This window comes from Euprymna scolopes, chromosome 31, assembly GCF_053919585.1.
Source record: "Euprymna scolopes isolate OS-2025 chromosome 31, ASM5391958v1, whole genome shotgun sequence".
NCBI classification, from domain to species: Eukaryota; Metazoa; Mollusca; class Cephalopoda; order Sepiida; family Sepiolidae; genus Euprymna; species Euprymna scolopes.
Window position 1 is genome coordinate 69,596,537 of NC_136512.1, and position 27,212 is coordinate 69,623,748.

Genomic DNA, 27,212 nt, shown 5'->3' on the forward strand with positions numbered 1-27,212 from the left:
TATTTTTCCGACTAAATATCACACATATGTTTCCTCATAGCTATAAACGGAAATTGATATACCCAGGTACTGTACCCACACTGCTCAAAGAGTATAAATTGTTGTTTTCTGGGTCAGAATCAATTTTATCTAACACTTACTGTTGGCAATTTTTTTTACCTTAAAGTAGTAGTTTTTAAACTCCTTACATCAAGTGGTTTCATGCCTTGTCTTGAGCGATTTCCATTAAAAAAATCATCTTAATAATAATATTAGATTTTTAATTCCAATTTTTATTCCTATCTTTTGGGAAATGGATTGTCAATTAGTTTTGTGTCAGTCGCCACACGATGCTGACATAGGATTTTAGAATTACAGCTTTATTTGTTTTTCTTTTCAATTCAGCTTGGCTCTATAAGCATTCATCTGTGTGGATGATCAATAACTTGCCTCGATTAGGTTGGCAAAAGAAGCGTAGTAGGTGGCTCCTGTCCTTCTCATTTTTGGACTGGGAGGACGTCAAATCTCCAGAGAACCTTGCATGTCTTCTCTAATTTTGCATCCTGTCTTTCAAACCGAATTGATGCGTGTTCATGGAGGGGCCAGGAAGAAGAGAGATGTCAAACTTAATTTACATTTCGACTGGAACTTAAATTTGATTTTTCTATTGAAGGTTGATTATGGATTTTAAAAACATTATTTATTTTCTAACAACTAATTTTATATATACTAGCTGGATACGTGTGCCAGCATTGCCCTGAAAGAATATAAACGAATGAGTTAACTATTAAAAATACCCATAAAACGTTTTAAGTTTTAGAGTTACTTTGGGCGGATTCTTTTTTATTCAAATGCAATACAATAAAGTTAATTTAGGGTTATGCGAGGTTTATGTTATGTTTTGTACAGATTAAACTTATGGTTAGTTTGGGTTTGTGTTAGATTTTATGTTATGGTTTGTGCCGGTTAAGGTTATAGTAAATTTGAGGTTATGTACGGTTTATGTTATGGTTTGTGTAGGTTAAGGTTCTGATTAGTTTACGGTTATATTAGTTTTATGTTATGGTTCGGGTAGATTAATGTTATGGTTGGTTTGCGATTATGTTAGGTTTATGTTATTGTTTGTGTAAGTTGATGTTATAGTTAATTTGGAGTTATGTTAAGTCTATATTATGGTTTGTGTAGGTTTAGGTCATGTTTGGTTTACAGTAATGTTAGAATTATGCTATGGCTTGTGTAGGTTTAGGTTATGATTAGTTTGGGGTTATGTTAGGTTTGTTATGGTATGCTTTGTTTGCGGTTATATTAAGATGATGTTATTATTTGTGCAGTCTAGGTTATAGTTTGTTTACGGTTATGTTATGATTATTTTATGGTTTGTTTAGATTATGGTTAGTTTGGAGTTATGTAACGTTTATATTATGGTTTGTTTATGCTTACTTACGGTTGTTTTAGTATTATGTTATTACTTGTGTAGGTTTAGGTTATGATTCGTTTGGGGTTTGTTAAAATGGTGTTATGGTTTGCGTAGGTTTAGGATATAGTTAGTTTGAGGTTATGTTAGGTTTATGTTATGCTTAAGATGTTATGGTTTGTGTAGGTTTAGGTTGTAGTTAGTTTGAGGTTATGTTAGGGTTATGTTATGCTTAAGATGTTATGGTTTGTGTAGGTTTAGGTTGTAGCTAGTTTGGGATTATGTTAGGTTTATTTTATGGCTAGTTTGAGGTCAAATAAAAAGGAAACAGATTGTTTCGTGATGTGTAGATTGTTTCGTGAAGTTTATTATCATCACTTTTACTTAGACAAACGTGGACACATTCTATACTGATCACTTTTTGTAAATGTCCTCTCTCAAACAAATAAAGATGGTAAGTGTTTACTTGTCGCTATGTTATGCTAATTTCAAGTATAAAATGAGTTATATGCTTGGAGTTCAAACGGTTATTTCTACACTGATAAAATGATTATATATATATACATATATGTATATGTATACATGTATACATACATATTTATATGTATATTATAGATGTGTACAGTCTTTGCTACAATGACATGAGCATGTTTTGATTCATAGTTATAAATAACTAATATATCTATATATAATATATGTGTATGTGTGTGTGCGTGTGTATGGTGTCTGTATATATACATACATACATACATACATACATACATACATACATACATACATACATACATACATATATATACATATATTATTAAATATTTTTTTATTTTTCCATTCCCATTGCAGTATTGAACATTTTCACGTGCAGGTACACAGACACACACACAGACACAGACACACACACACACACAGACACAGACACACACACACACACACACACACACACACACACACACACACACACACACACACACACACACACACATATATATATAAAGTTATAAGAATATATTTGCTAATTAAACTACTTAGAGGATGAACCATGGAAAAATCTGTGTAGCGTAATATATTAATTAATTTCCATATATATTTATAATATTAATTAATTACCATATATATTTATACATTTCTATAACTAGCTCTACCTAATGATCGTCACTTCCTGCACTCATGTTTGCGGAAGCATGAAACACTAGTGTGTAAATATAAATATAATTATTAATATTTATAATTATTAATATTTATAATTATTATAAGCCCCTTTAAGATCATCCAAGTTGAGCCTTGTCTGGGAAATAAATAAAAAAAAGGAAACGAAAAGGGTAATCACCCAGTACTATGCAATATTCACAATTTCCGCTCGTTTGAACACTTTTGATTGATGTACTATTGCGCCCGCATCTGGTCATTTATAGGTATTTAATTTCCCTTAATTCTCGTGGCAATTAATGGTGGCCCAGAAGTAACGTCCTAGCAAATGGAGTCAAACTCTTGGCCTGAAGACGTAGTCTACCCAATAACGGATGATTACAGAAACATGTATGCACATATGTAGCCATCAATGTTTGTATAAATAAATTTAATATACTTGCTCTGTTAACTGATTGGGCACTTTTTGTTAGACACATGCTGTTCCAGTGGATGTACGTCTAGGCAACTAAGCTACACTGCCATTATATATATATATATATATATATATATATATATATATATATATATATATTTGCAAGCAAAATCCGATCCCGCATTTTGCTAAATCCTTCCCTCTGATGAGAAGGAAAGTATTTCTCCGAAACTCCGCGGATTAACGACTATCCATTTATTTAGTGTTTCCTTTTTAAAATTAAATATTTTTTTTTAAACTCTTTTTCAAAGTGTTTTTTAACATGTTTTATTAACTACTTGTTCTCATATATATATATATATATATATATATATATATATATATATATATATATATATATATATATATATTATAAATTTAGTCTTATCACTTTCTGGACACACATTGTATATTGTAACAATTACGTTTCATCAGTATTGTTGGTGTTGTTTTTTGAGATTCACAGAAAGACTAATGTCTACGTTTATATATCAAAGAACAGAACTGAACAAAAACTAAAATATACTTGGATTATATATAATAGACAAACAGAAAGTAACAAATTTCCTCTACACAAGCGACCATGAACGTTGGCATGGAGAGGCGCATGAATTCATATACTTTTGTAATTATATTATCCACCTTTGAACAGCGTCCTTCGATCCCGCTTGGGATGATTGTGTGGAGACGATCGCAAGATTCGTTTCGCTTCGTAGATAATAGTTTGTTTAAGTCCGGCAACGATGCTAAATAATACTAACTTGAATGGATTCATCAAGGAAGCTTCGTTTTTTTTTTATGGTTTCGGTGTGTGGCACCGGCTCCATAGCGTCTCGAACTGTGGTCGGTTGTTAAGTCATGCATTCTTTCCTAATTGTTGCCCGAACAAAGTCAACGACGGACATGCAAGGAACCACCAAATATGGGCGCCATTTTTTTTTTTTTTTTTTTTTAGGTGGGAAGGTGGTTGATGGGATGGTGTTAAAAAGAAGACTACAGTATCACATGGTCATCGCTGTGAAAGTGGAAGATGTGGATATGTTTTTGTATCCGTACCAAGAGCTTATCAGCGGCTTATGAAGACACCAAGGCCACTCGAGGATAAGGACTAATGAGTTTGACAACCTGATATACGTTCTTGATTACTATCTTCTGGTTGTCTTATTTCTTTTCGGACATTTCGGGTCGCAACAGCCCGTCCAAAACGGAGGATTGAAAGACCCATTTTTAAGTACTTGCATCATTATATTTCTATAGACATAAAACTGCCTCCCAAACGACAAAATATAAAGACACGGTGTACGATGAGGATGCTGAATAAAGTTTACGGTCTGGATGATACAAAAATTCATCCGAGTTATAAAGGAGATGAAAAATAAAACGGAAAACATCGCATGTGATTTTGTTTCTGAATTTTTGAGATGAAGATTGGTTATTCGTATTGTTTGGATTTATCGGACTAATGTTCTCATCTTGAGTGTGATTTTCACAACGTTTCACTCGATGTAACCTCCATGTGTGGACGACCGAAATTTACAATTGCGAATTACTTAGGACCTCTATCCAGTCATTGCTGATGGAACGAGAGTACGCTACCCCCGTGAAGCAAATAAAGGGTTCCGTTCGAAATTCCGTCCAAATCCCTGAGTTCGATAGAAACATTCCTGAGTTCGACAAGATACACCTGAAGAAGGTCAGAGGTTACATCGACCGAAACATTGTGAAAATTACACTCAAGATAAGAATATAAGCCTCAAGAATCCGAATAATACGAATGGCTTCATATATTTAATCATCCAAATATAACTCATTTTTTTTGCATGACAAAGTTTAGAACATTTAATTGTTGTGGACTATTATCCTCATCTTTTAGTTGGTTCACGACGTTTCGGCCAACTTTTCTTCTGGCGTTCGTCACGTGGTGAGACGAAAAACAACTATGGAATGCAGTAATTGCTGAGAATGCAGTTAGGAGATTCGGTGTTCCTATCCCGTCGCGGTTACCACCTGACGAAGGCCAGAGAAATAGTTGGCCGAAACATTACGAAACAACAATTAGAAGATGAGGATGAATAAATGAATAAATAATACTCATCTCAATGAACATTCTAATTAGTTAAATAATAAACATGTCGTTAATAAAATAATAAACCTGTAATTAATTATATAATAAACGTGTCATTAATTAAATAATAAACATGTTGTTAATTAAATAATAAACATGTAATTAATTAAATAATTAATATTTCATTAATTAAATAATAAACATGTCGTTAATTAAATAATAAACATGTCATTAATTAAATAATAAACATGTCATCAATTAAATAATAAACATTATAATTAGTTAAATAATAAACATGTCGTTAATTAAAAAATAAACATGTCATAAATTAAATAATAAACATGACATTAATTAAATAATAACCATGTCATTAATTTAATAATAAACATGTAATTAATTAAATAATAAACATGTCATTAATTAAATAATAAACATTCTAATTAGTTAAATAATAAACATATTGTTAATTAAATTATAAACATGTCGTTAATTTAATAATAAACATGTCATTAATTAAATAATAAACATGTCGTTAATTAAATAATAAACATATCGTTAACACAATAAAAACATGTCATTAATTAATAATAAAAATGTCGTTAATTAAATAATAAACATGTAATTAATTAAATAATAAACATGTCGTTAATTTTATAATAAACATGTCATTTATTAAATAATAAACATGTCGGTAATTAAATAACAAAACTGTCGTTAATTAAATAATAAACGTGTCATTAATTAAATAATAAACATGTCATTAATTAAATAATAAAGATGTCGTTAATTAAATAATAAACATGTCATTAATAAAATAATAAACATGTCGTTAATTAAATAATAAACATGTCATAAATTAAATAATAAACATGTCGTTAATTAAATAATAAACATGTCATTAATTAAATAATAAACATGTCATAAATTAAATAATAAAGATGTCGTTAATTAAGTAATAAACATGCCATAAATTAAATAATAAACATGTCGTTAATTAAATAATAAACATGTCATTAATTAAATAATAAACATGTCGTTAATTTTATAATAAACATTCTAATTAATTAAATAATAAACATATCGTAAATTAAATAATAAACACGTCATTAATTAAATAATAAACATGTAATTAATTGAATATTAAACATGTCGTGAATTAAAAAATAAACATATCATTAATTAAATAATAAACATGTCGTTGATTAAATAATAAACACGTCATTAATAAAATAATAAACATCTCGTTAATTAAATAATAAACATGTCATTAATTAAATAATAAACATGTCATTTATTAAATAATATACATGTCGTTAATTAAATAATAAACATGTCATTAATTAAATAATAAACATGTCGTTAATTAAATAATAAACATGTCATTAAGTAAATAATAAACATGTCGTTAATTGAATAATAACCATGTCATTAATTAAACAATAAACATGTCGTTAATTAAATAATAAACATGTCTTTAATTAAATAATAAACATGTCGTTAATTAAATAATAAACATGTCATTAATTAAATAATAACATTTCATTAATTAAATAATAAACATTCTAATTAGTTAAATAATAAACATTCCATTAATTAAATAATAAACATTCTAATTAGTTAAATAATAAACATGTAATTAATTAATTAATAAACATGTCGTTAATTAAATAATAAACATGTCATTAATTAAATAATAACATTTCATTAATTAAATAATAAACATTCTAATTAGTTAAATAATAAACATTCCATTAATTAAATCATAAACATTCTAATTAGTTAAATAATAAACATGTAATTAATTAAATAATAAACATGTCGTTAATTAAATAATAAACATGTCATTAATTAAATAATAACATTTCATTAATTAAATAATAAACATTCTAATTAGTTAAATAATAAACATTCCATTAATTAAATAATAAACATTCTAATTAGTTAAATAATAAACATGTAATTAATTAAATAATAAACATGTCGCTAATTAAATAATAAACAATCTATTAATTAAATAATAAACATGTCATTAATTAAATAATAAACATGTCGTTTATTAAATAATTTTTGGACACTTTGAAAATTTAAGGCAACAAAAAAAAAAAAAGAAAGAAAAAAAAGATATGTGCTGTGTATGGAAACGATTCTCAAAATTAAGATTAGCTTAAATGCCGAAGACCGTTCAGACAAATCATGCTCCCCAGATGACCACCAAGCGAAAAGACATTAATTGAGAATAACCCGTATCCAACGTTGTCCGGGAACACAAAGTAAACAAAGAATAGAAAAGAACTTCAACTCGCTGTTTATGTTTTCAGTTGCACAACGACATTTATTTCCTCATTCTCTCCTTACCGCTGTGACGTCCTCTCAAACGTACTCTCGAACGTAATCAACGCCTCTAACGTGATCTGGAACGTGCTTGTCCTTTTGAAAGTTTTTATTTTCCCTAGCGGTGACATCATAGGGCTCAAGCAAAGCCGGACTGAACTGCTAATATATATATATATATATATATATATATATATATATATATATATATATATATATATATATATATATATATATACTAGAAAAAGTACCCGTCGTTGACTGGGTTCAAAAACAGCCTACAGAAAATGGACTCTGATTTATGAAAGTATGATAGGTTATGAAAAGGAAGGGTTGTAAAGAGATAGCTTTAATTTGGGGGTATCAAAGCCAAAGCAAAATATGATGAAAGTAAAAATAAAATAGATAAACCCCATAATTTATTATACCATACCTGTTAACACTGAAACACTTATTACAATATTCTGTGGATCTATATTAAAAAACCTTGTTAAACTTTGTAACATATTTCCATTCTATGGAGGTCAGGTTCGAACGAACACTACATAATTTTATCATACCATATTTCTTCAAACTGAAACATGATTATCAAAGTATACTTACGCAGATAGATATGAAAAGTTTTTATTAAAGTTTGTGCCTATTTTCATTCTATTGAGGCCAGGCGCGAACGTAGACCCCACAATTATATTATGCCATCCCTATTTAAGTTAAAACATACTTATCAAAGTATTATTATGTACATCTTTATCAAAAACACTTGTAAACGTTTCTTTTAGATTTTAATTTTTTTATTTCCATACTTTGTGGACCAGGCGCGAACGCAGACCCCACAATTTTAATGAACTACCGTTCTGCAGGATCAAACATACCCATTCCTGTGTCTCGATACATCTTCTATCGTTATATGTAATCAGTTTTTTCAAATAGTCAACCATATAGGAGCCTGTTCGTGACCACACACACACACACACACACACACACACACACACACACACACACACACAGATGTTCAGCTTTATATATATATATATATATATATATATATATATATATATATATATATATATATATATTTGCCAGAACGTCTTAATCTTGAATTCTACGCAATTATATAAAATGTAGAAACTATGCATTAATAACAGTGAAATGAAACCAATATCACAACAAGAAAAACCTTAACCATATAGATATACTAGCACGACCCATTAACCGGCGTTGCCCGGTGGAAGCCTGCACCCCCCCTCGCAAAAAGTAAACTACGGTTGTTGTTGGTGGCCATTGCTGTTACTGAACAATTGCGGAAACTGGCGGCCGTGACCGAAATCAAATAATCTGGCTTTCACTGGTGATTAGTGCTGGTTTGGGGCGATAAGTTGCAGGTACTGTTTTGGTTTAAAAAAAAGCAATAAGGGAATGCGTAAATAAATATGAGTTAATAAACGTACGAAAAATGGTTCATTAGAATAATAATGGAAATGAAACAGAAGTTTTAGAGGTTAGGGAATCTCATTGTATATGAATTGTTTAGAGTGATTGAAATCAGTGGTGGCAGTCCTCGTTGTTTGCGTTTGTTGTTCAAGTCTTCCTCTTTTTTTCAACTCTTCCATCAAAAGTATTAAATTAAATTCCAGTTTTATGTCGTCTTTTTAACGTGTAAAACAAAACAATTACGACTTTTTTCATTTCACTTCTTTGAGTATTGTCATGTTAAGAAAGGCGTTTGGTGTAGACATTCCAAACTCACCTTGTTAAGAACGGGTTTCAGAGCAGACACCACCATTCTCCCCATCTTAAGAATGGTGTTCGGAAAAGAGCCCCAGCATCCCCATGTAAAGAATTGCTTTCGGAATCAACAACCTTCTTTTTATTCGGAGGGGGAAGGGATGTGAAAAAATAACCCCTTCAAATTTACTCGTCAGCATACCCACCCGCAAATGCTAAATAAATAAATAAAATCGTGGGTTGTGAATGTCGGTAGGAGAGAAGTAGATTTGTTTATCGCGCATGCGTTCAAACCTGTCAACTAGTAAATTACATTGCATACTCCGCCAAATTTGTATAAGATTTTCTTAATCAGTATAGTCGAAAACCTATTCATTCTAAAGAAAATTGTGAAGGCGGACCTAATGCACAAATTTACTCCCCACAAAAAAGAAACTATTGTGGGAACAATCTCGATTATCAGACTGGAAAAGAAATTTAAATAAAATACTCCAACGAATTTAATTCCCCACGTAATGAAATTTACGTTAAAACTGTAGCGTAGGTAATCGGTTTAAAAAAATCGGTAATTATGACAAAAACCAGACCCTAACTTGAAAACACACGCGCCGGCCTGTCAATTGAGATATGGAAGCAAAAAAATGTAAATATCTTAACAGGTAATGTTGGAGAATTTGACCCGGATTCTCAGGATATCCCATTAATCACGGATCGGGCGCGATCGGCAATCATCGGATTAAGCTACATGCAGTAACAACCGCAGGCTAATTTCAAAACAAACAAACCGGAAAAAATAGCAACACACGAAATAAAAAAAACAAACTTCCGTATACTGACTGAATATAAATGCTTTGTTAATTTTTTCAATATTTTTTTGCAAATTATTTACCAACAATTTTTTTTCAACCATAATTGTTGGATGGAAGTACAGTTTTCATGAGTTTGTTTTGCTCAACAGGGATTTTTTTTTTATTTTAGAAAAGCTATAAAATTTGTTTACGAAAATCGTAAATTGTTAGGTGAGCGAGCGAGTGAGATAGAGCGGAAATAAATGTTTCTAGTTTTGTCTTTGAAGCGAGAGTGAGAGTGTGTGTGAGAGAGAGAGAGAGAGAGAGAGAGAGAGAGAGAGAGGTGGAGAGAATATATATAGCGAGAGAATCCAGTAGATCGCGCCGATTTAAATAAAGTATATATAAATGAATTACCTAAAGAAGAAAACGTAATTATGTCTGTGAAAAGTATAATTAATTACTAAAACGAAAGTATAAATTAAGCGAGCAATTTACATAGGGAAAAAGTAGGTATCATTGTGATGCCATGTTTGAATGGCACATTAGCGTTCGTTTAGAATGCTATTACCGTTATTCCGGAATGTAGCAATGGTCAGAGCTCATCCAATCAGAAGGAGCGGAATTAATCTGGGGAGACTTTATTATTTTTCTAAACAGAAAAAGGAAAAATTATGTTATGTCAATGAGTTTATGATCCAGTTACGAAAGGTGAAACCTCATATATGTCCCAAGTACAGAACACCTTCTACCGTAGATGAGCGGGAGGGGTAGTAGTACTTGTTATTTAGAGGGAAAAATAGGAACTACTTCCTGTAAAGGTGGCTGCGATGGTAATGATGTTACTCCTAGGATGAAATGAAGGATTTTAATATAACGACTAAAATGGTGTCTAAAATGGTGTTCAAAAGTTACGTAAGATAGTTGTTGCAATCCTACGGTACTTTGGTCCAGAGGGGAATTTCTGCAATGAAAATATTATTATATAGGAGATAATTACACACACACACACACACACACACACACACACACACACACACACACACACACACACACACACACACACACACACACACACACACACACACACACATATATATATATACATATATATCCTTGCTCGAGGTAGTTGCTTGTCTAGCCGTACTGATAAGTTGTGTGTGTATATATATATATATATATATATATATATATATATATATATATATATATATATATATATATCATGTTTTATTATATACTGCGATTTAATGTCAATTTCAAAGCTGACAATCATACATATGCTTATAGTGAAATTATCATATGAACTCCAGCTGTCTTCAGAGATAGTAGGTAGATATAAACGTCAACAACATCCGCGCAATATTTGTGATAAAACATTTATACGCCATTATATTTATTTATTGCACTATTGAATTTTTCTTTTCAAAAATAACATTGTATAAAGATTTAAATATTTAATATGAAGCTTCATTTTTGATTTGGAAATCGATTCCTATGAGAAATTACGTTTACACACACAAATATACACATAGTCGTCTGCAAACAGACTGTTTAGTTTCTGCTACATCACAGCTCTTCAGTACTGCTAAGCTAGCACCCACCCCAAACAAAACTAGAAATTTCAACTATAGAGTTGCTAATCATTATAAACACTAATCTACACAGTGTTTTCATGTGATATCCTAATGCTTTATATAAACATTGATAGCCACTGGGCAGTACTATTTTTTTTTAATTTACAAAGAGCTTTCCATACACACACACACGCACGCGCACACACACACATATATATATATACACACACAAAGGAAGTGTTGAACCTAAGGTCAACTGAGCCTTTGTTCTGTAAGTGCCTGCCCATTGGCTGATTAGGAAGAGAGAGGTGGAAACTAGGAAGCTGATTGGCTAACTAAAACCTCAATAGAAAGTGTGTATATAAAAACGCGAGACAACCACAACTCTTCGCATAAGCCTGACGAATCCTAGCGTGGATGAAACGCGGAATATTCTGTGTAGCTTAATTGCCATATATATTTGATACCTTACTATATATATATATATATATATATATATATATATATATATATATATATATATATTAGTGTTGGGACGATTATTCGTAATCAGAACCGAGAATCGGAAAAATCGGGACTTTTTGCGGTATCGGAATCACTATCTGAATCGGAAAAAAACGATTCTTTTAATTATCTTTTTATTTGATTCTGCTTAAAGCTGTTATAGCGTTAAACGGGGGAATAATTCTGAATAATGAAAGTAAGCATTATTTATAGATCCTGAAAAAGACTAGGGAGTTCCAAGGAGAGAAAAGCAAGATGCCCGTTTCGCTGAACACTGAATATTGTTCTGTTAATAATTTCAGGTTTCTGCCGCGAATAAATTGTGTTTAAATTATAATGAGCTTGTCTGCTTGTTTTTAGAATATCCAATGATCCTGAGATCACAATTTCTCCGAACACAACAAAATTTGGTGATGAGGATGACATCAAATTAAATACCAGATTTCAAAAACAAAAATAAAAACGCATATGGGTTACCAAAAAAAAAAAAGAAAAACTACGTCGGAGAATTTTATTCTGCACGAACGGAAAAAATTTTTTTGCACAATATTTTTGTGAACACACGAAAAAAAGAAACATTTTTCACAATATATTTTTGGGAACACATGAAAAAAAAAAAAAACTTTTTCCACAATATTTTTTTGTGAGACGAAAAAAAAAACAAAACAAAAAAAAAAACGCAATATTTTTTTGAGAACAAACGAAAGAAAAAAAGAAAATGTGGTGATGCCTTTGTAAAAAAAAAAAAAAAAAAAAAAAAAGAATATGTTGTGCAAAAACAAAATAAAAACAAATCGTAATTATTTACGTCATGAATCAACATTTATTGGATAAAATATTTGCGAAACGAGCAAGATGAATTTTTAACAGCTCAGAACAATTTAATCGAAACTTTGACGGCACAATTTCACAAACAATTAATGGAAACATCATTTTCTGTGGATACTATCGCAAGTACAATAACGGATTTTTCGTTCAATCCGTATTTAAAACACAATTTTTCTGCTTGGTATGAATGATGAAAGAATACGTTTCAACACAAGTTCGCATCCATGAATGATGCATGAAAAATATATTTACTTCTTCGCAAGCTGGGCACAGCAGAACATGAAAGATATTCAAACTTAATCCTTTCACATTTGATGAAACGATAGCACAGTTATCAGACATTTTTGATGAGTCAGCATCTTTATTAAATATTCGTTAAAATTGTTTGTAAATTAAAGAAAAAACTACAAACGATTTCGTCAAATATGCTGGAATTGTTAATCTACAACGCAGAAAAATTTTCTGCTGAAATCGCTGATAGATAATCAATTCAAATGACTCATTTTCATCGCAGTTACAATCTCCATAAGATGCGAACATACGTGCACGTCTACTGTCCATGGTTAATAGACAAAGAAATTACGGTATAGATTCTGACCACAGAATGTCAACGACTAATCAATCTAAAACAAGACATGACAATGGCGCAACAAAAAAGCCCATTGGTTTCAAACAACATCAAACGGGTAGAGAAATCCCGACTGGAAATAGAAAGAAGCCCCCAACATCCTGTTGGTCATGTGGGCAGATGCACTAGGTGCATCAGAATTTTTGTAGGAATTTTTGACACCCCTAACACGAAACTGCGAATAAAATATAAAAAACTCGTAATTTCTCTGTTAAAAGTGGGTTGTTTATTTTCTTTATTGAATATACTTCCAAAATAAACTATTAAAGTTGTTTTAAAAGTAATAGAAATATATATATTTTTAAAAACAGTAATGAATTTTCCGAACTCAATATTTTTCAATTTTTAAACTTTAAAAATCTATCAAAATTTTTCTATTGATTCTATTTTTACGATATTTTCAGGGTCAATGTGAAATTTTATGTTCTTTCCAATAAACTGAATATAATATTTTAGACAAACGTTTTTTTTTAATTCACGCCCCCCCCATTTTCAAGTGTCTATTAAAAAGTAAATAATTAATTTACTCACCGAAAAGTAAATAATTAATTTACTCACAAATTTAAGAGAAAAGGTCAATAAATAATATATTCAAATTAAAAAAAAAAACAAAAAAAACGTAGTGTTTTTTAGAATTTTATCTGTAAAGTTTGAAGTTTAAAACCTTTTTTTTAAACCACGTTATTTGTTTTTTCTTTTTTTATGGAACCTTGGTCCTTGCTCCTTTAATTGAAAAAAACAATTAGGGCTTGAATTACATTTTTCGAGGAGTTATAAGCTTGGAAAGACAGGGGGTCGAATAATTCACGCCTCCCATTTTGAAATGTCTATTAAAAAGTAAATAATTAATTTATGTACCAAAGTGTTATATATCACAAATTGAAGAGAAAAGGTCAATAAATTATATATTAAAATTTAAAACAAAAAAGTACTGTTTTTTAGAAATTTACCTGTAAAGTTCGAAGTTTAAAACCTTTTTTTTTAAAAAAAAAAACGTTTTTTTTTTTTGTTTTTTTAATGAAACTTTGGTCCTTGCTCCTTTAATTGAAACAAAAAATAAGGCTTGAATTACATTTTTTGAGGAGTTATAAGCTTGGAAAGATGGGGTGAAATTATTCACTATTTTCACGAAATTTCTGACACACCTACAGATGCACTATACTTGTTTCTTTTTTTTTTTTTAAAGACACACGTGTCAACATTGTTCACGTCATAGGCACAAAGACGGATTTTATTAATTATTAACCGCAACACTTCCAGGATGAATACTAGAGATAAAAACCACAGAAAAACGCCAGGACGTTTCCAGAACGCCACATCGAATTCAATTTTTGTCACTTTTAACGTAAAGTTTGAAACCCGGAGAAAATATATACTTGTTGAGATAAACAACAAGTGAACTTTCAGTTCGATCCCGCTTCGGATATCACTATAATTATAACGCCTAACATGGGAGTTGTTAGGAAACCCAACATTTAAGAAGACAACTCATGCTGTTTGTGGTGCATCGGGAAACAAGATACAACTAACCGTTGAGTTAAAATGCAATGTCTCTTTTAAAGGGGGAAAAAATCAGGTGTGTGCTATGTTTTTGATGCATCAACCCTGAATCTTCTTGGTTTGGATTTTATTGAAGAACTTGATCTTTCAATGTTCCCCTAAAGTCAATATTCAATTCTTTCAATATTAATGCTGCAGCAGATGTTGAAACATATTTAAAGCAAAGTTCAGCAATGTTTTTCAAGAAGGTCTTTGATGTTTTCTAAAGTTAAAACTGAAGGCAGATGCAAAGCCAATCTCCAGACCAAAGCGTCCTGTACCCTATGCAGCTTTAGCTACATTAAAAAGAATTGGATCATCTACAAGAAGAAATAATCCAACCTACAAATTACTCATCCTGGGCAGCACCTATTGTCATTTTGAAGAAGGCTAACGGCAAAATAAGCCTATGTGCGGGACTAAATGACACATCAGTGTCTACTACCCGTACCGAAAGTGTACTCAAAACTCAACGTTGGAACTTGTCTTGCAAAACTGGACCCCGCAGATACATATCTACAAATGGAAATTGATGAAGATTCCAAAAATCTTCGCACTATAAAAGGGATTATTTCAATTTAAATCTCACTATAAAACGGGAGCATATCAACTTAACCGCCTTCCATTTGGGGTCAAATTATTTCAATTTAAATCTCACTATAAAAGGGAGCATATCAATTTAACCGCCTTCCATTTGGGGTCAAATTATTTCAGTTTAAATCTCACTATAAAAGGGATCATTTTAATTTAACCGCCTTCCATTTGGGGTCAAATCAACCCCAGTAATATTCCAACAACGTATGGATAAATGTTCACAGGAGTTCCAGCAGTTTCCGCCTCCATTGATCATATTATCGTTACAGGCACACCCCAAGAGGAACTTCTGGATCTTCTTATTTCCGTGCTGGATCGAATTCATCAATATGGATTTCACTGAATATCAGACAAATGCAAATTCTTCCAGAACTTTTGTGACATACGTTGGATTCATATTTGACAAAAATAGTCGAAAATCAGATTCGGACAATATTCAGGCAATAAAGCGCATAGTCGCTCTTAAAGATGTTGACACACTACGCTTCTTTCTGGACCTTGTAAGTCATTATGGTTCCTTTTTATCCGAACTGCACAAGTTACGGGTACCTGTGAAAATGTTTTTACAAAAAAAGATACCAAACTGGTCAAGCACATGCAAAGAATCATTTCAAAAAAGCAAAACACTTCTTAGTTCTGATCTATTGATGACACACTACAATTAATTATTAGACATTACTGTTTTGACGGATGATTCAGACTATGGAGTCGGAGCAGTAATATCACATATTTTTCATTAATGGAAGCGAAAAGCCATTGTACACGCATCAAAGTCGTTGACGCCTACTGAACAAAAGTATAGCCAAATTGAGAAGAAGCCCCAGCAATTATCTACGCGGTAAAGAAATTTCACAAAATGCTATATGGCCGGCATTTTACTCTGATCATACGCCACAAGCCCGTAATAAGTATTTATGGTTCCAGAAACGGAATTTCAGTTTATACAGTAAACCGCTTGCGAAGATGGGCAGATGCGTTATCCAGACTCATCTCTCTTCATGAAATACTAGTGGAAGACACAGCCATCGCTGCTATATCTGTGGAACCTAAAGTTGTATCTGCGTTTTTTTCAGTAGTGAGATCACTACCTGTCACTTCAGAGATGATCCAGGAGGCTACAGTCTCAGATCAATGATTACAGGAAGTTCGACAATTTGATCCCACAAGCTGGCCAAAAATATGCACTGACCAGCTATATCAACCATTTATTTCAGAGATCTTCTTTATCCGAGATCAATGTAACGCTTCTCTTTGGAGAACGTGTTGTTGTCCTATTCAAACTCAAGAGCAGAGTTCTCAAACAATAAATATTTGTCTGTTTAAAAGTATTATATCTATAATATAAAGCTGAATGTGTGTGTGTGTGTGTGTGTGTGTGTGTGTGTGTGTGGTCACGAATAGGCTCCTATATGGTTGGCTATTTTAAAAAACTGATTGCATATAATGATAGAAAATGTATTGAGACACAGGAATGGGTATGTTTGATCTGGCAGAACGGTTGTTAATAATAATTGTGGGGTCTGTGTTCGCGCCTGGTCCACAAAGTATGGAAATAAAAAATTTAAAAATTAAAAAAAAAACGTTTACAAGTGTTTTTGATATAGATGTACATAAGAATATTTTGATAAGTATGTTTTAACTTTTTTAAGTTTTAATATGGACGGTATAATAAAATTGTGGGGTCTGCGTTCGCGCTTGACCCCCCATAGAATGGAAATAGGCACAAAGTTTAATAAAGACTTTTCATATCTATCTGCGTAAGTATACTTTGATAATTATATTTCAGTTTGAAGAAATATGGTATAATAAAATCATCGGGTGTTCGTTCGCGCCTGATCTCCGTAGAATGGAAATATGTTACAAAGTTTAACAAGGTTTTTTAATATAGATCCACAGAATATTGTGATAAGTGTTTCAGTGTGAACAGGTATGGTATAATAAATTATGGGGTTTATCTATTTTATTTTTACTTTCATCATATTTTGCTTTGGTTTGAATTTACAACTCTTCCTTTTCATAACCTATCATAGTTTCATAAATCAGAGTCCATTTTCTGTAGGCTGTTTTTGAACCCAGTCAACGACGGGTACTTTTGCTAGTATATATATATATATATATATATATATATATATATATATATATATATATATATATATATATATATCCAAGACCTCTGACCTTGATGAAGGAGAGACTAAAACTTGCTGCTTTGGTTTCAAATGATCTGAAATAACAAGGGGAGACTTGATTCCAAATATTTCTCATACTTTATATCCCCCCTCTTTTGGAAATAGGATATGATTACGAATATCCCCAGTATCAAATAATCCTTATACACTGATACATTTACTTTATATATGAAAATCAAAGAGTGGAGATATAACACATGAGAAATATTTGGAATTAAGTCTCCCCTTGCTGTTACTTTAGATCATTTGAAACCATAGCTACAAGTTTTAATCTCCTCTCCATCAAGGCCAGAGATTTTGGGGGAAATATCAGATATTTTGCAATTCATATGCAAAACTAGGAAAACAAATGACTATGATTGAAATATTTTATGGCTGTAAAAAATAGGCTCTGGATGATGGATGGTCCTCTTAATGTGCAAATATCACATAAGCCACTACAGGACATTACATTTCCGACGAGGCATCATTTGTCAAATTCTGATGAATAGTCGCTGAAATTGTGGCTAAAATAAATTTACAATGGTTTAAAAGTGTGATTTAGAAACGGGTATGGAATTTACTGTTTTTTATTTAATTAATTTATTAATGTATAATGCTCACATATTTGGTTCTTAGGAGACGAAACTATAAGAAAATTTGCAGGCTTTTTGAAGATTATAATACTATTATATGCTTGAAATTTTATGATAATTGGTAAAAAAGAACCTATATTTTGAAACCAATAAAATATGCCCAAATTGGCCTACATTTGTATATATAGTGTCCTGGCAAGCCAGCTTTAGCTTTGCGACTTTGGGGTGAATTTTGCTTGGTTGTCTCCCTGTGGCCTTGACAAGCAACTTTATATCTATCTATCTATCTATCTATCTATCTATCTATCTATCGTCTGGTTACGAATTGGCTCCTATATGGTTGAGTATTTTAAAAAACTGATTACATATAATGATAGAAGATGTATCGAGGATCAGGAATGGGTATGTTTAATCTGACAGAACGGTGGTTCATAAAAATTGTGGGGTCTGCGTTCGCGCCTGGCCCACATGGTATGGAAATAAAAAAATGAAAAACGTTTACAAGGCTTTTTTTATATAGATGTACATAACAATATTTTGATAAGTATGTTTCAACTTAAATAAGGATGGTATAATAAAATTGTGGGGTCTGCGTTCGCGCCTGTACTCCATGGAAATATGGCACAAACTTTAACAAAGACTTTTCATATATATTTGCGTAAGTATACTTTGATAATTATGTTTCAGTTTGAAGAAATATGGTATAATAATATTATTGGGTGTTCGTTCGTGACTGACTGTAAAATAGAATTAAATATGTCACAAAGTGTAACAAGGTTTTTTAAAAGGGGTGAGGGTCCACAATAACACCTTAACTTTAATCTTAATTCACGTTAGCTTTTATTTATTTTTTTGAGTTCAATAATATTATGTCGAATAAATTCACCTAATAAATTCACGTTCTTATTAAAGTGAAAGCAAAAAAAAAAAAGTCGGAATTTTAGACAATTCTCGACACAAATTTTGCATAACTCTGTTTTTTCCTTCTCCACTTGCACGTGGCACTCTTTCGAAAATAGATAAATAGATAAATAATAAAAAAATAAGAACGTTACTTGTTATCGTGTCAAAAGAAGGAAAAATCCTGCTCACGTGATTACGTGTCTTTTTAAAAACATTTACATAACCTTTTTATTTTTATTTACATATCTGTTTAAGCTTTTTTGTCGATACACTAGAAGGAATTCAGTTTACAACCCTTTCTGCGTGTTCTTTACATTACAATAGTACAACCCTGAATCCGACGGTGCAATACTACACCGTTCAATAGTGTAAAACTGAAACGAAGCTGTTCTGCTTGAAAAGGGCGCCATTTTCTTCTTATTCATATTTATATCGATTCTTTGCTGTAAAAAACTAAAGTAATTACGTGTTTATTTTTTTAATATCCCATTTTGCTGTTTCGGATTGTTTTACTAAAGTAAGTAAAGCTTCATTATTTTTCAAAACTGTTTTTGTTTCTTTGTTTTTCGATATTTCGTCGATATTATTTAGTAAGAGTGTTTAGCAGAAAAACCAACAAACGACTACTCGAAAAATAAATATACACGAAATAAATGTTACCATAGTCAATAAAAGTTCAGTTCACGTTTTTTTTTGTTTAGAAATAGTTGTTGATGCTCTTTACTTGAAATAATTTCAGCGAACCGAAACTAAAACGAAATTTGAGGCGATAACTATTTAAATGAATTTTTATATAAACTACACATGCTATAATCGAATATTCCTCAAACACAAAATAACAGAAAACATTAAAATATGTTTATAAATATTCCTTACGTTGACGGAACTCTCTACAATTGTTAACAGGGAATGCTCAGGTGCCCCTCCTTCAAATTGAAAACGAGGCACCCCATTTCAAAGTTGGTACCATTTTGATTTTTTTTAAAACCGGTTCGTGAATTCAAAAACATTTTTTTTACAAATTACTTAAAAATACAAACCAATGAACTTTTCTACCATAAAAGTAACTTTTATTGACTATGGTAACATTTATTACTTGTATATTTATATTATTATATATATAACATTTTCTCTTTGTAAGGAAGCATCATTTTGTTGGTCACTGTTGGCTACGAATGGAAACAAAGTTGATATAAAAATATATTTTCACGAAAATTTTCTTTACTTTCATCATATTTTGCTTGGGGTAAAATTTTTGAGTATCAAAAGCTATCTCTTTACAACCCCCTCCTTTTCATAACCTATCATACTTTCATCAATCACAATCCATTTTCTGTAGGCTGTTTTTGAACACAGTCAACGACGGGTACTTCTGCTTGTTATATATATATGTGTGTGTGTGTGTCCATTTGTGTGTGTGTGCATGCACGGTTGAAAAAAACTTATTTAAAAGTAATAAAATCGTGGCTCAGTGGTAAAAGTGATTGTGTGGCCATAGGTTCAAACCTTGCGAAAATGTGTAACTATGCTGACGATAGTTGATAGCAAGAAACATGCGTGTCCTCTTGGGCCACTCTTGGCTACGAATGGAAAAATATATTTTCGCGAAAATTATCTTTACTTTCATCATATCTTGCTTAGGGTAACATTTTTGAGTATCAAAACCTATCTCTTTACAACCCCCTCCTTTTCATAACCTATCATACTTTCATCAATCACTGTCCATTTTCTGTAGATTGTTTTTGAACCCAGTGGGTACTTCTGTTAGTATATATATATATATATATATATATATATATATATATATATATATATATATATATATATATATATAAAACAGAAAAATAAAAATAATAACAACATATGTTATATAGAGTCAAAGGTGACTTCGTGTCTAGGTACTCATCTCTCGAATAGCAGAAATTGTCATTCTACACTGATTATTGTGTAAGCATGAAATACCAGTGTCTGTAGGTATATATATATATATATATATATATATATATATATATATATATATATATATATATATATATACATATATATATATATATAGTCTGGGGTTTTATTCCTAGAAATAGTCAAGCTATGCTGAAGAGAGATAGATACTTCGAAACATGCATGTCCGTTGATTGCTGTTTAAAAAAACAAAAAAACAAATAAGTAAAAATATTATTTGTTTACGTTCAAATAAAATATGGGCGATTTTCTAAGTAAAACGAAGGCGCTAGTTAACCGTATTATCGTTTATAAAACCAACAAGATCTCTCTCTCTCTCTCTCTCTCTCTCTGTATATATATATATATATATATATATATATATATATATATATATATATATATATATATATATATATATATATAAATTCCACAGCCAAACAATGTCGCAACCCACAAGAGCCATGACAGTCAACGAACCGGAAGTCCAAGACTCGAGTTTCACCCTCATTTTAGCCCAAATGAGGGCGGAACTCGAGTCTTGGACTTCCGGTTCGTTGACTGTCATGGCTCTTGTGGGCTGCGACATTGTTTGGCTGTGGAATTTATTATATACAATCTCTTAAATTCTGAAAATAATATATATATATATATATATATATATATATATACACGATAGCATGTATGTTATTTATTTTCTGTGCCATGCTTACATCCGAGTCGTTTAATTGTTATGGGCTTCCCTTTCTTGTAATAAATAATTTTACCAAGAATTCTTTTTGGTTTCAGTTTCAATTGCAGCTGATGGTACTCCAGCAATCCATTCATTTTATTAACAATTTTATTAATAATTTATCATAAATTTTGGTTACGGTTTCGATTATAGATGAACGAACTCAAGTTTTATATATATATATATATATATATATATATATATATATATATATATATATATATATATATATATATATACACTTGTGCCCGATATTATTCATACCCCTCGGATCTTTGAGATTTCTATAAGAATATTGCTCAAACCAGAAGGTAGACAATATTAAAGGGATTTCAAACAATAAATCAAGCATAAGCATTTAATTTAAACTCAACAAATAAATAAATTATGCAAGTTAGAAACATTATACAAAGAAAAACAATAATGGCACTAGTTCAAAATTATTCATACCTCTCTTACTAATAGTCAATAGCATGCCCTTTATTCTTAATAACTGCCTGTAACCGTTTTGGATATTAATCAACAATGTTTTTACAAGCATTAACACTGATTTTTGACCATTCTTCAATGCAGTAGTTCTCCAAATCCCTCAAATTTCTAGGTTTCCGCTTTTTAACCTCAGTTTTCAATATGTGCCAGAGGTTTTCGATAGGGTTCATGTCGGGACTTGTGCTAGGCCATTCCAAAACAGTAATTTGATTATCCTCAAACCATTTCTTGACTATTTTGGCAGTATGTTTTGAATCATTATCCTGTTGAAGGACCCAGTTTGGTCCTAAATGGAGCTTTTCCGCATCCTGTCTAATGTTTTTCTGGAGTATCTCCAAATATTGCTCCTTCTTCATGGTTCCATCTATCTTGACCAAACTACCTGGACCACTAGCCGAAAAGGAGCCCCAAAACATTAGGCTACCACCACCACGTTTCACCGTGGGTATGGTGTTCTTTGGGTTGTAAGCTTCTCCTTTCTTCCTCCAAACGTAAGAAACATCCATATGGCCAAACAATTCAATTCTTGTTTCGTCAGTCCACAAAATACTTGAGAAAACGGACTCTGGAGAATTCACATGGGTCCTAGCAAACTTTATACGTGCTGCAAGGTGTTTTCCGGTGTGCAATGGAGTCCTTCTTGGTCTTCTTCCTTTCAGACCATTTTCATGCAGAGTCCTTTGCAATGTTTGCCTTGATATTTTTATGCCAGAAGACTCCAGATTTTCTAAAATGTCCTTAGTAGTGGTGGTTGGATTTGCATTAACACTTCTTACAATATTCCTGGTGGCTCTAGCAGACAGTTTCCTTTTCCTTCCTCTACCAATCAAGTTGTTTGTTGTGTGGTGGCTCTGGAATTTTTTGATGATGCTCTGTACTGTTGCTGTAGGGACCTCAAATTTCTTGGAAATTGACTTGTAACCTAAACCATCCTTATGTGAATTCACAATTTTAGTCCTAATATCATTACTAAGCTCTTTTTTCTTCCCCATTCTAATAATTTTTATTTTTTTATTGGTTTTCAGTTGATATCATTTTAATTTCTGAAAAATGCAAAAAACGAAATGAAATTAATCAAAGGTTGTAAAAAAGCATTCAAAATAAGAATCAAACAGGAAACAAACAGTCAGAAACTCGATTAATACTGAAAAAATAAGGGGGTATAATTATTTTTGAACATTTCAGATTTTATAAATAGCTGTATATTTCTTTTATTACAAGTATCCCGAGATTTTAAAATGACGAAAATGATCAGAAGAGGTTTATTAAGAATATGTATCAATATGGACGTAAACAATAAATTCTTACAAAGTTACACCTAATAAACTCAATTTTCAAGGGGGGGTATGAATAATATCGGGCACAAGTGTATATAGATCTTTTACATAAGTTTGGTTTCGGTTTCAATTCAAGTTGACGCACACAAGTCACATGAATATGGTTTTTTCTTTTTAATTTTTGAAATCGCAACTTTATAATATATAAAAATCGATAGAACATTTACTCTATAATAATATATACGAAATCTGCCAGAATTAAAATATCATAATTAAACGTGCTTTACGACCGGGCAACGCCGGGCGTCCCAGCTAGTTTGGATATATATTTTTGCAGTTTTAATAAAAGAGCTGCAACAACACCAGAGCGTCTCCATTTACGCTGATCATCAATATATTACATATGAATGAGGTAAACATCAATATATTGCATGTGAATGAGTCCGTTGTAGAATTTCCACAGATCCCGCTAGTATATATATATGCATATATTCTGCATGCAAAATCCGATCCTGCATTTTGCTAATTCCTACCCTCTGATGAGAAGGAGAGTATTTCTTCGAAACTCCGCGGATTAAGGACTATCCATTTATCTAGTGTTTCCTTTTCAGATTAAATATGTTTTTAACTCATTTCAAAGTGTTTTTTTTAACATATTTCATTAACTGTTTGCTCATATTATAAGCTCTATTTCCTATTTGGCATTATCGAGCTTTTATATCTGGCTGAGATAATTTTATAAATATTAATTCTTTAATATTTATAATTTACTTTAATTTTACCATCTTGGATCATTTTGGTAAATTCAATTGTAATTTTCATTATATATATATATATATATATATATATATATATATATATGCATATATATACATATATATGTGTGTGTGTGTGTGTGTGTGTGTGTGTGTGTTCTTGTCACACACATATTAAATACTAAAAGTAAGATAGCCAGTATTGTGTCCGTGTTTCAGATACAGAACTATAACAAAACATGTTCCTATTTCCTGCAAGTGTTTAGCAGAAAAAAGTTTTGATGAAATTCGTTAATCATTTTTACATGTTTTCTTTTGTTTATGAAACATTGTATGAACGGAATTGTTGAGTAGGATTCTGCAATTCTTCAGGCTAACATGGTGTATGCTTTACTAAAACCAACAAAGAAAGAAAAAAAATTACCCCCCTCACTTATCCCGCTATCGCTCTTTCTTTCTTCTTCCTTTCCTTTCCTTTCTTTCATTCCTTCCTTCCTTCTCTATGATGTTCGCAATATAAATAGATAAATAATGGAAATTTAGATTTCAATAATCATATCTTTATTTTTATTTTTTTATTTTTTTACAGATTCAGTTCTCAATGGAACAATTTGTTGTCTCGTTGACAACCAAAATACATTGGATTTTCTATGATTGTGACTCGGTAGAAAACTTTTTATATATATATATATATATATATATATATACTTGTTTATTGTTATATAAACATGCTCACATCCCGCTGCTACAAACAGCCACTTGTTTCAATCAAACAACAGATATCATCAGGCAGCGACTTGACTATTCAAAAGTTCAATGAATAATGATTATTCATTGAACTTTTGAATAGTCAAGTCGCTGCCTGATGATATCTGTTGTTTGATTGAAACAAGTGGCTGTTTGTAGCAGCGGGATGTGAGCATGTTTATATAACAATAAACAAGTATTATCAGCTCTTTTTATTGAGCACTATCTAACAACCTCGTTGAATTCATTAGTCCATTACTTTTGAATATAAAAAAAACCCGAGTATATATATATATATATATATATATATATATATATATATATATATATATATATATATATATATATATATATATATATGTATATAGTGCCGCTAAAAAGAAAGTCCGCATTCATCATTTTTTTCAAAACCTGCAAATTAAAGCTAAATTTAATGTAACTGTTTAAACAAACTATACTTCATTTGATTCGGATTATATTCCTCTACTATGTTCTGTCCATTACTTGCACCATGTGTGAATATACTTTACGTAAAATTTCAAATGTTTAGACGAGAAATTGTTTGAGTAATTTAGTAGAGATAACAGAGGTAGTTTTTTTTTTTTTTTAAACTTTGATCCAATTTTGACCTCTTAACATTTATTGCTTTACTCTAAAAAAAAAAAAAAGAAAGTTTGATCCATGTCCAGGTAACCTACATCTAAAATTTCAAGGCTTTAGACCCAAAATTAGCGGATGAGTTTGGTAGAATCTGCAAAGGTCAACTTTTTCAACTTTGACCTTTTGACAGCGAAATTTTTGCCTCAAAACTGATAAAAAAAAAGCTTGCCGCATGTCTGAACACCCGTTATGTTAAATTTCAAATCTTTAGAACAATTATTGGCTGAGTAGTTAGCTAGAGACGCGAAGTTCAAATCGTTTGACGTTTGACCCTTTGATAGCCCAAACTTTCGACTCAAACTGATTAAAAACTTTCGCTATCTCTGAATACCCTTTATTTAAAATTTCAAATGTTTAGACCAGAAATTGGCTGAGTAATTTGGTAGAGACCGCAGAATCAATGTTTTTTCTAAATTTGACCCCTTAACACTCATTGCTTTAGTCTAACATCAAATTAAAAAGTTTGACTCATGTCTAAGTAACATACATTTAAAATTTCAAGTGTTTAGACCCAAAATTGGCGGTGTAGTTTGGGAGAGTTTTCAAAAGTCAAATCGTTGAACTTTGATTCATGACAGCCAAATTTCTGGCCGAAACTCGATTAAAAAGTTTTCCCCAAATCTCAATACTACTTATATCAAATCTCGAGTCTGTAGACTGACAATTGACAGAGTCTTTTGGTGGAGAAATGTACACACACAGACACACACGTACACATAGACAGACATTTTCACTTTTATAGATACTAGCACGAGTGTCCGGCGTTGATCGGGTGTTTGGAGGTGTGTGTTCATAAAAAAAAAAAGTGGTAGTAGGAAGGCATGCTCAAAACCATACCGTGAAGGAAGAAAAGAACAGGAAAAAAGGTGACGTCTTTGCTGTTACGACCATTATCAAACCGGAAGTGACGTAGGTTTAAATTAAGGCTAAACAATCGAAAAGAGGGGATGACTTCCGAAAATATCGGTGAAAAAGCGACCTCTCCCTATAGAAAGTGACCACTTATGGGTGAGGAAATAATTGTTTTTAGCCAATTTTTCGGTATTTGTCATCTGAAGGGTCGAGCTTAAAAACGATACTGATCTTGTGAATATTCGCCGCATCTGTCGAAAGTTTTAGGCAGACATGCAATGGTAGCTCAAATTTTCCAAAACACATAAAAAAAATCCGACCCAAACTGATGAAAAATCTCGCCCTATCTCTGAATACCCTTTATGTAAAATTTCAAATGTTTATACCAGAAATTGTCAGAGTAATTTGGTAGAGACCGCAAAGGTCAATTTTTTAAAAACTTTGACCCCTATTATAACCCCTCAACATTTATTCTTTTTAGGCTCAAATCAAGTTATTAAGTTACATCCACGTATAAGGAAT